At 41.1% G+C, this 11,923-nt stretch overlaps 1 long non-coding RNA gene across 1 annotated transcript in view; it reads right to left on the minus strand.

Moving 5' to 3' along the window:
• Positions 1-11,177, minus strand: part of LOC118494347 — a 60,659-nt gene extending 49,482 nt beyond the window's left edge. Inside the window, exon 1 of the long non-coding RNA XR_004896473.1 lies at positions 10,907-11,177. This is a non-coding gene — a long non-coding RNA (uncharacterized LOC118494347). The remainder of the gene's footprint in view (positions 1-10,906) is intronic.
• Positions 11,178-11,923: the final 746 nt, after the last annotated feature.

Raw genomic sequence — 11,923 nt, forward strand, 5'->3', positions numbered from 1 at the left:
AGGCAACTGGGATTCTTGCTTAGTTGGGACATTTAAACTCTCATTATATTTTTCACATAGCCTAATTGAATACATTCCTCCTGATGTTTTTCCACAGAAAAGCAGTTCACTTAAAATTATGATTTAAAAATAAATACGGGGCAATTTCTAACACGTCAAAATGTCTCAATTCTGCATCCTAATGTGGTCGACAACAAGCAGCTTCGCTAATTCAAATGGTTTGAACCTACTGAGTTAGTGCTTTCTGTCTAGCTAGAAGGATTGCGATGATTTATTGAGGCAAGACGATCAAGACCAAGTGTGGTTGGGATGCATTAACAGGAGTGAGATTGAAATTGCTTGTAAGATTTTTTTAAAGTGCTTTCATTAACTGTAACCTCAATCAGTCGCATAATTTTCAGTTAGCAGGTAATATGTATGCACAAAAGACAAAAGTGAACTCTCATAATAGTTTTCCTTTAATTGAATTTGTGGAATGTCAGTCATTTGTTTTAACGTCATTCATTTGCTTCAGTTCCTGTGTGAAACATTTGTATTTCGCCACAGTGTTTCGTCTGTTTTTCTCCTGCATCTGAGGAATGTTAACAGGTGCTGGCTCCACTTTCAATCCGCAAGAAACGTACTGGGACAAAAGAACAACTGGCGAGAGCACCTGTTTTCTACCAGGCTGGGAAACTGGAACCCGTTCCCTAATCACACTTGCGAGTCAAAAACAAAAGGCCATTTCTTTTGTCACAGCTGAAGATAAGTACATACAGTTTTCATCCAGTTAACCCCTTATGTTCTGTTTGATAGACAGCCTCTGTGTGGTGATGAAGGAGGTTACAGTTGCAGTTCTCTCAGACGTGCTTCACACCTTTCTGGGCTGCACTACAGAGACACCGTGTGGTGACAAATTACACACCAGATCCCAAACATTAACATAATATATGCCTAATTGAAGAGATTTTCTATTAATCCTCCACTGCATTGTGCCAGTTTTAATAAAGAGGTTGACATTCCTCAAATGATTCAATCGCAAAAGTGTTTCTTTGCACGAGAGAGAATCAGCATGTTCATGGAGACATAAGAAAGTATCTATGTATATATTTAGAAAGAGGTACTCATAATTATGTCAAATATATTAGGGGAATATACCATTTCCCTACTGGACTACTTCTACATGAAGATTCAGGTCTGAAAGCAACTACAAAGCTGCTGTTACCTTTAAGATATGTTGTGTTAATTAAAGTGGTTATTTTATTTATTTATAGAAAAAGACAGGAGGGGTTTTAGTTATGTTTTAAAGTTGTATTTTTTTCAGTTGTAATATGTATTATCTATTTTACTCCTTTAAATCATATTTCTTGTGTTTTTTGTTTTTGTTTTAATTCTTTCATTTATTGTACTTTTCCTCTGATTTTATGTTTATCATTGTTATTATTGTGATGCATGTGTATGTACAGCATAATATGTAGGAAGCAAAGTAGAGCTTTTATCTTGTAAACCAAGGGTAGGATTTGAGCAGGATCTTGTCTTGTATAGTTATTAATAAAATCTGTACAAAAAATGTTTTTATTTAGAAAATAATTAAAGAAAAAACTGAGATGCAGTGGCAACCCATGTAATAAACTGTAAGGGTGCAGGAAAAAAAAGGCTAAGAATTGATATTCAAGATGAGACAAAAATTGTGTTTGTATACATGACTGAAAAATCTTGAGTTGAGATTACCTGAGAAGCATAAGGTCAGCCATTCCCCAGAGAGCTCTGCAGGAGACAGCTGTTACAGCTAGTCTGTCCCCACACACACACACACACACACACACACACACACACACACACACACACACACACACACACACGACGGCTGGGTGGATCCTCTGCAGGGCCATAGGTGCTGTGGGGCCATATGGTCGTTCCAGGTCACCACCTCCACTCAGGATTCAGAGGTGACTCATTTCTCATTGACATTAGATTAGACACATTCACCAGGATTTAACCAGACACAGCCCACCATGACCCTGCTCCCATCCTACATTCAGTATACAGTAGGGAAATATGCGATATGCCATAACATCTTAAAATGCACTCATTTCTTCCTTTCTGCTTCTTTCAGTATACTGCTCAAATACAAATACTGAACAATTTCTACTCCTGTGTCATTGACGAGGAACATCACTGGCTGGTACAGAAACTGCACCGAACACAGACACAGGCAGAGCAGAGTGAAGTCTCGGAGAGTAGAGCAGTTAAGTAACGTTGATTGCTCACTCACTTTTTTAAGCACTGGACCAATCGGGCAATTTGCTGATTGCATTTACTGACCCAACGTAACTTTTTACTGGCCACAGGCCATAGGGCAATTCTTATTGTTGGACCCTGCTTATCAGCACTCTAGGCACCAGTTCCTCTCTGGCATTCGCTCTTTCCTCCTTTAACCATGCAGAGTTGTACCGCAGCACTAGTCTAATAAACCTTGCATGCCGATTCTGACCAATCAGACAATGCCTTACGGCAAGAGCTCTGTCTTTCTGACTGATTGGCCAGAGAGTTAACAGCATGGCACGTACTGTATATGATCAAATAGCGCCTACAGACAGAATGCAATTTAATTTGTTGATACTATATTCAAAGTGCAAAATCAGTCTTTCTCAATGTGTTTATCACGCAAGTTGACATCACGATGATGATAAAAAACAATATATTGTGCAGTCTGCTTTGATTTGATTATTTACTGAAAGTGTAGAAGAGTGCATGTCAAAAGGGCTTTCGTAAAGGCTCGAAAATCCTTTGTTTCCGTTGTCCAGTAAATTTGACTTGCTGCAAAGAGAAAGGTAGTCTCCCAGAAGAGCAATGCAAAAGGACTCAGAAGCAAAAACCTGTGTGTGTGTGTGTGTGTGTGTGTGTGTGTGTGTGTGTGTGTGTGTGTGTGTGTGTGTGTGTGTGTGTGTGTGTGTGTGTCATGAGTACAGCTTGCATGCAGTGAGAACTGGCAGAACATGCCCCTCTGAGGTTAGACATGCTAGATGGAAAACACCCCTCAAAGACCTCCAAAATAATTCAACACTCTCTCCTTCTTCTCTTTTCCAGCACTATCTTTGATCTCTCCAACCCAAGGCTTCTCCTGTTCCTGATTCATCTGCCTGTTCCTGCCTCTTTACGGCACCACCCTCATGCTGACTCTGTCTCTTTTCACTGAAATTGGATTCAGAGGCTGCTTTATTCACAGAGGGATCGACTTCAATGCCTGTCTTTTTTCCCCTTCCCCTTCTTCTTTTCTCTCCTGGCAAATGCCACAGTGAGAGGAGAAAAGGGGAGAGAAGTAGCAGGTGGAGGAGGGAGAAGAGTAGTCTCTTCTGGATTGTATCTTCATCAGCTTGGCCTGGTGGTGCAGCCTGGGGCAGCCCTTGCTGCTTTTTCTCTTTTCAGTCCGCTCTGTCCATGTGAGACCAGAAAATATTAGGCTCTTTGTGAATAAGATGTGTTTCCTGTTTGTCTACTTTACTGGGAAAATAAAATAGACATGACATGTCAGACAAAAGCAGGGATGCGATATGTTGCTCTGAGACCTCTCGGGGGGTTTCCTGATTGGAAGTGATTGAGTGGCATCCTCGGGTTTAAGCTTTGCATCTCCTGAAGAGGCCCCCATCTCCCTGCTCCTCACCTGAGTAAATGGCCTCTTGTCTACTGCCAGCTCTTGATTGAAGAGAATGGATGGAGGGCAAAGAAGAGGAAACTGTGTTTTTCTGGAATAATTAAAACCAGGAGGTGCAGAGAGACCTTCTGAACACACTGTAAGAAACACTGTATCAGTGTTTCTTTAGTGAATGGAAATACAACCAAAATTATTAGTTATCCTTTTTTAAATGACAATAGCAAACCTAAAACAAAATAATAGGTAACATTAAAAAAAACTAAAAACTATGACAAATGTATTACAATTCTCATCAAAAAAATTAAAAGCTAACAGTACAGTATGCTGATAGTTACGTTACCAGGCATACTGTTAGCTTAAAGGTATGCTAACGGTGTACCTGTAACAACGTAACATCAACGGCTGTGGATGTGAGGTGGCGTTAACATTACTTTCGGCCATCTTTCACGTTTATATGTTTATGTACCGTATTGTTTCGATCCCCTCAACTTTCCCCACTGGGTTAATGTTAGTTGATGTTTGAGCTGCTGGTCTCAAGCTATACCCAAGCTAAACCGAGAACTTTAGCTTACAATAAAAGTTGAAAATAAAAGCAACCTTCAAGCCTATAAGTCTTTAAGAATATATGTGAGTTTGTATTTTGAACATTTTTAACAAAACAATCTTTTTAAGCTTATTTGTGACCGAAACGACCAAGTTCAAGGGTCCCTTTCAGGAAGGAGGTTTAACAAACTCTGAGTCTAACCCTGATCTCTGAGTTGATTTATCCTGAGATGAAAAATTCTGAGTTTTCGGTTCCAGAACAGCTGATTTGAGTTGGTTCAATCAACTCAGAGTAGGTTTGCTCAGAGTTAAGCACGTGCACCACCGCAAGGCAGCATGAATGGAGCCATGATACTACGATTCACCATGGTAACAACCACAAACAAACTGGTCGGCGGAAATAATGAATTGGTGAATTGGTGTGGGAGAACATTGCTGCTCGAGTCAATGCGTAAGCATTGACAGTGTATTCATTTCATATTTAATCACGGGTCACCTATAATATTACTGGTGAAAACTGGAATGGTATTACACCTACAATTTCATTTAGGTGCAATCCTGCGGGCGAAAAAGTAAGCTAATCCCATTCTGAGCCTGCAGCACCATGATCATTAACAGAAATATAATTAATAATCATTTAATTATTTTTAATGGCTCTCACTGGTTTGTGTCCAGGGAACACTACAAAAACATTTAAAACACGTTTCAGAGCGAGTCTCACTCTTGTGACGGCTCTGCATCCAGTGGCTTTACTATTACTATTAGCCTACAGTATGCTCCGCATCACCAATGTTGTAAAGAAAACTGTCGTTTGCAAAAAACGTAATGCGACAAAAAGAATCTGCTGGGATGTTAAAGCATGTCCACGATGGTGGATGTTAGTGATATGAGGACGGATAAGGTATCTACATATCTGATGGACTGTGAAGAAAATACCTCTCAAATCGGTTATGTGGAAATGAAAATACATCTAGTCGGGACGCATATCATCTCCCGACGTAAACTCTCTGTGAAGTAATACAGCTTTTTCATCAACGGGATCGTTGATAAAAGGACATGACATGTTTGAGAAAAAAAAAGTTTTATAATGTGCCAATACGTTTTTTTAATTCATGCAGATAACAAACTGCGCTAAAATGCGCCTGATACAGACTGAATGAATGAATGAGGAAATGAAAGAGCGCTGTGTCAGAAGGAGGAGAGTGAGAGAAGAAAACCTGCTCCCGACCAGGTTAGGTTCACAGACTCAGTTACCATAGTTTTGTTTTTTTTGCACTCTTTGCACATTAATACAATACATTTGATTTTATATATTACAACTGTAAATTTGTTTTAAATTAGTTTGTTGTACATTTGTTCTTATATATATATATATATATATATATATATATATATATATATATATTTATATATATATTTATATTATGTTCCTAATATATATGTTGTCTGTATAATATATGTTGTTTGTATATCTGGAGTTTGTAACAATAATAATTTCCCCCTGGGATTATTTAAGTATTTCTGATTCTGATTCTGATTCGATTTAACTGACTCTGAGGTGAAGTTACCTCTCTTTCTGAAACAGAAAACCCAGAGTTTCCCTCATCTCAGGGTTAACAAACTCAGAGTTTTCACTAACCCTGCCTTCTGAAACGGGCCCCTGGGAGCCTAGAGCTAGCTAAACCAGTCTGGTATAAACAAGTTCAAAGGGTCATTTTCTGCTAACAACCAGTCAATTCAATTCAATTCAATTCAATTTTATTTATAGTATCAAATCATAACAAGAGTTATCTCTAGACACTTTACAGATAGAGTAGGTCTAGACCACACTCTATAATTTACAAAGACCCAACAGTTCCAGCAATTCCCCCAAGAGCCAGCATTTAGTGCGACAGTGGCGAGGAAAAACTTCCTTTTAGGAAGAAACCTGGGACAGACCCAGGCTCTAGGTGGGCGGTGTCTGATGGTGCCAGTTGGGGGTGTGATGAACAGTGGCAATAATAGTCACAATAAAGATAAACAGTGACTAGAAATAGTAGTCGTAGTTGTTCATGGCACTGCAGAGCATAGCAGGACGTAGCAGGACACGGCAGGACACTGCAGGGCCCTGCAGAGCGTAGCAGGGTGTTGCAGAGAGTGCAGCAGGACCACGGCGACAGCGGCAACCATGATTTTGGTGCCACCCTAACCACTTAACACATTAAAGATAACAAGCTGTAAGCCTCCAAAAGCTTCGACGAAATAATAATTGAAATGCATGAATGTGACTAAAATTTCACTGACAACAACTCGACTTTTTCTTGGCTAAAACTAACAAAAATCAAAAGACTTAAAACGTGACTACAAATAAATTTTCCTTGAAAGACTAAAATTAAATTCAGGTGTCAAATGAACACAGGTCTGTATGTGTGTGATAAAACCTATTGGGGATTCACGGTTAAAACACTTCTCAGTCAGTTACACACATGTTTTGGCCATCTGACAGCAGGTAAAATAAACCTCCAGCTTTCATTTATCTCCACCAACACTCACCTAGCTCCCAACTTCCTTTCTCAGTTGTCTAATCACTCTTTGCACTTGGTTCCAAACTCCTGTAGAGATAAGTTATGCAGCAGCTGCTACATTTAAAGTCCATAGTCTGTATTCAAAAATGGGGGGAGGGGGTGAAAGACAGCACACACCTAGGCAGGCATCTCTCTTTGAGTACGGTTGAATAAGATCTGTGCTCTGTATAATGGATCTTGGGCTACCTGTGTGTGCTGATAAACACCAGCAGACACAGGAAACACAGTGGCAGCGGACCGTCAACTCCAACCTGCTCACAACGCCAACCGGCCTCCATCTGTCGCCACTTTTGAAAAGAGCGGCTGAGAACACGTTTGTGTAATTTGGCATGTTCTTTCAAATGGAAATAATCCGCCTGTTTCTCTTTCCGAGGGGAGGCTCCCCTCTGTCGTGGCTTTCAAGGTAAGATTAAGAGGACATTTTTATCGCGCAGGGTTTAGCTCTCTCTTCCTCTGGTGATTTCTCTGCCCTCAATCTGGCTGTTTGAAATAAACAGAAGGCTTTTCTGAGCTGCACTCTTTGCCCACTATCAGCCTATGAGGAGGGAGCCGTGAATGTATAAACTGTTAAATCTAAAAAGAAATAAATGAATACAATTTGATTACAAAGATGTGGCATAAAAATCAAAGGAACATGAAATAACTTCCTCACTATTTCTGCATCCAATTTTCTCTATGATGTGAATGAAAGGGAGTGTATTTGCCTTGAGTTTGTAGTTAGTGGTATGGTTGAAATGAAAGGAAGCATCTCAGTTGTAGCATTGCATCTTCAATTCATCACTATTAGGTGAATTAAGAGATGTTTATTGTCCTTGTTAGTGTATATATTTGCATTAATTGTTTGCCAAATCGTCTAATTAACCCCGGACTATAGCTTCTTGCATATCTTTGCATTATTAAAACTGTTATTGCCTCCAAAGCTCTAAAACTTAATTTTGAGAGACATAGAATGTTTCAAGTTGCACGTTTAGAGCAGGAAATGTTGACCTGGAGACATTGTTTTTCACCTCCTGGCTGGAGAACAGGCTAAACAGATTGGAGCTCTGTTGCTCCGGCCAACATGACCAGCAGTGCAAATAAGTGTGACTCAGATAGGACCATATGATAAACAGTCTGATCCTACTGATGAGGGAAGTGGAGGTCAAATTCAATGTGTGTGTGTGTGTGTGTGTGTAAGGAAATATTTTCATTGAACACACAGGGACAGAAAGCATCATGTCTGCAGTAAGTGAACATGACTGTCTGTGCTGACACCACGTTAGCATTTCCCCCCCTAGAGCAGCCTAATACAACTGCATCCTGCTTTAGTAAGAGAACCCGTCATAAGGGTTTAGTGTTACACCAGATTCTGTGACCTGTCTGAATTTCAGCTGCCACTGGCAAAGGTTTAACATTAGTCATATACTGTTTATTTGTAGATTTAGCCAAAAATGCTGACCCTCATACTAATTTATAGGATCACAAATTTTGATAGCTCCAATAGCAGAGACTGGTGGTATGTAATGCATGTAATGTCAATGTCAATATTAGATATCCATTATTCCTTTTACCTTTACAGGCATAACTGTGTCCAGAAGCGTATTTCTACACTTAACGTCTATTTTCTTCTTATAGACGTAACTAAAGTGGCTTTAAGTACTACCCAATACTGCAGTTGGTATTTACCAGGAAAGTAACCCTCACATTATACTGGCTATAAACGGGTTACATGTTATAATATTATACATCTATAGTAGCCAAGCCCAACTGAGATATCTATCAAGTGTTACTTGAGTAATTTTCTTAGACTTAAAAAAGCTCCTCCAGACTCATGAAAGACAGTTAGTTATGCTTTTTTTTTTATTATGAAATAATGTATTACTAGGCATTCTTGCAGCTATAGTCAAATGTGTGCTACAATAGTGTAATTTCCAGTGTTCCCCCTATAACCCTCATCTCATCATATCTGAACATTCCAGTAGTCAGATGGTCAAATCAGTGGCCAACTGTATCTTTGCCAACCAAACGGTTTGGAATACAGGAGGTGCTCACTGCCGTTCACTCATGTCCGTGATCTGCCAGCTGCTGACATTTAGTGGCAAACATCACAGCTTACAGCGTTCACACAAATGTAAACACGCAAGAAAGCATTCACACGTGGACAAATACTCGGATCTCACACAGCCAAGTTCTCTGTGTGGGAGAATGCCAGCGTGTTCTACCTCTGTATCAAAACCACATCACATGCTGAACCCGTGATAAAACTACAGCGAGAATGTGGCGAAACAACACACTCCATGCTACGCTTCTCAGAGGTTTGGATGGGGAACCTGGGCTCCAGTCTAACCCAGTCAGCCGGTTCTGACCACGCTGCTGGAGCAGATGGGAAACAGCAACAATCTGCTGCTCCGGCTCCAAGGTGAGACTGGATGTCCAAGAAGGGTGAAGAAAGAAATGCTTGTTTCTTACAGCTCCAAAAGACAACTTTTCCAAATCAATCGCTGCATTTGACTGTAATAATGGTATGATGTTAGTGCAGAACATCCCTTTCTCATATCTTTATTCAACCAGGATATGTCTCTGACCAAATATGACACTATCAGTCATCATTGTTTCCCTGATGTGACACCAGAAGGACCACTGAAGGGCCAAAGTGCCCCTCAATGGTCTGATTATGAACATTATTAGTCAAGACTGCAGCTGGACCAGGAAGGATGGATAAATGAGGTGGAGCTACACTTCACTTTGTCACGTCTAGGGATGCAGGCTGGACCCAAAAGTGCAGAGACAAGGAGGTTGTGGAAGATATAGAAGAATTATTAAATTAAACAGCTTACAAACAAGGGGAGTCCTGAGGCAGGCCGTCAGGCAAAAGGAGTTCAGAAAACTGAAGACTGGGGAATCCAAACACAAGGAACAGAGAGACATCGGAAGCAACAAACACAATAATCTGACAACAGACAAAGGAAGCACAGAAACTCATACACGAGGTAACGAGGGTAGTAACGAGGGACAGGTGACATGAGGGCTGATGAACAGGTGAGACACACCAGGGCAGGGCAGAAAATCACAAAGGCAGGAAAACACACAAGGCAGGAAGTAAAACAAGACATGACACAGGAGAAACAGACACTACAAAGTAAAACAGGAGGAATAGGAAAACAAAACACAGAACGAACACGGGTAAAACATAACCATGAACAAATAACAGGGAAACACAGGAAATGAATTGACAAAATAAAAAAAACCACAACTGAAAACCACAACCACTTTCACACACTTTCAGTTTACTATGGAACTGCAAAAGTAGTTGTACAGAATGTCTGTGACTGTCATCTTCCATGAGGCTGTGACTCATCTAAAACTTAGAATATATGGGTTGCAGGAAGCCAACCTGTCAAAGACCTGTGCTCCGTTCGCCCAACTACCGACCCTGATGTCCTCACCCTGACTTCATACAAGGATGTTGAACTTCCTGGTTTTTTTAACAAAACATTGAAAACTTGATTTGAAATTGGCTAACTTCAGCATGATTACAGGCTAAACTAACATGGTGAACATACAGTAGTTAATAATATGCCTGCTAAACATCAGTATATTAGCATTGTCATCGCGAGAATGTTAGCATTTAATTAAAAAGTACAGCCTCACAGAGCAGCTGGCATAGCTATAGACTTTTGATTATATTTTTGCCCCTTCCCCTTAAAGTAGGGACAGACAATACGACTGTTAAGCAGATTATGAATATGATTTGGGCGTGACGACTCACTGGAACAAGATGGACCGGCTCTGTTCCAGTCTGGGTCAGGTAATTAAACAAAAGAAGAGAAATGGCGAGCAATGCTAAAAAAAAAATGCAAATAAATCCTGTTCAAAATGACAATGGACATCAGAATCTTTTTTGTTTTCATTCTTGTTTAGTTTTTCTTTCTTCAGATTGGCTGTTTTCCATCTGTTTCTTGGAAATCTTGGAGGCTTTACAAATGAATTGACTCAGCCTTATGTTAGATGACAGCTCATCAAGCTGAGTGACAGCAGTGGGTGTGCTTTAACAGGTGGACACATGCACAGAATATGTAAACAAGCTGCACACACACACACACACACACACACACACACACACACACACACACACACACACACACACACAGACAATGGAATGCTCCTCACCTCTATTACTCCTCACCTTCTGGTCCCTGCAGGACAGTTGGATGGGAGACTTCATCTTCATCTAGTAAACATACACTCTCACTGTCAGGATAACATGCTTTCCAAAATCCATGCTGAGCCTGAACGAATGCACACAGCCTCACAAATGAACACTCACAACACCCCACAGACAGGCGAACAAGTGCACACACATGAGACCCCCACAGAGGAAGTGAGATTAGCTTTTTGCTGTTACTGTAATTCAGTTATCCCTCGCTGCCAGAGGCCAAATGGTGGGCAGGGAGTAGGATTCTGCTGTGTCTGTACTTTGTGTGTCTGGCGGCTTGCTTATCCCTCTCATACACAGGTGAATGCCTTTTTGCCTGCCTGTCTACTCAACACCTCATCCCCTACTGTCTTCCCACAACCTCAGGACACCGTAGGTGCCCCCTCGCTGCTAAGCTGCCATCTCAAATCCACTGTTTTGACGGGTAATTTCTGACATGGTTTCCCCTCAAGAATTTTGCCATCGGCAGGGTGTGTTCACCCATGCCACCTCTGTTCAAACAAGGGTCACAATTGTAGAAACATAAGTCTAAGTTGGCAGAAGGGAGGATTTTTGAGCGACGACACTGTGACAAGGCCCACCAATGGTTACCAATAAACCAGTGGAGCCAGTGAGTACTTGGCGTGCCAGAGCCCACGTCATTAATCTGCGAACCCGCACGCAAATGCGCACACACCATCCATGAAGTGAGTCATGAGCACACATATGCATGCATGCACACAGTGGGAGGCAGCTTTCTGGCGCAGGTTAGCCACAATCCGGGGCTTTTCCTCCCTCCATTGTGGACCCCTTGCCAGGCCAGGCTTGGAAAGAGGTCATATTCTCCAAGGTGTGTCTAAACAGAGATGACATGTGGATGTGCTGGCAAGAGCACCGCTCTCGGCTCCCTACCACTCCATCTCACGCCCCTGCCAGAAAAGCAGCCGCGGTTGTTTTCTTTCCCCTCTTTTTTCTTCTCTTTTTCTTCTCTTTCCCCCCGAAAAGCAG

This window comes from Sander lucioperca, chromosome 23 (assembly GCF_008315115.2).
Source record: "Sander lucioperca isolate FBNREF2018 chromosome 23, SLUC_FBN_1.2, whole genome shotgun sequence".
Taxonomy (NCBI): domain Eukaryota; kingdom Metazoa; phylum Chordata; class Actinopteri; order Perciformes; family Percidae; genus Sander; species Sander lucioperca.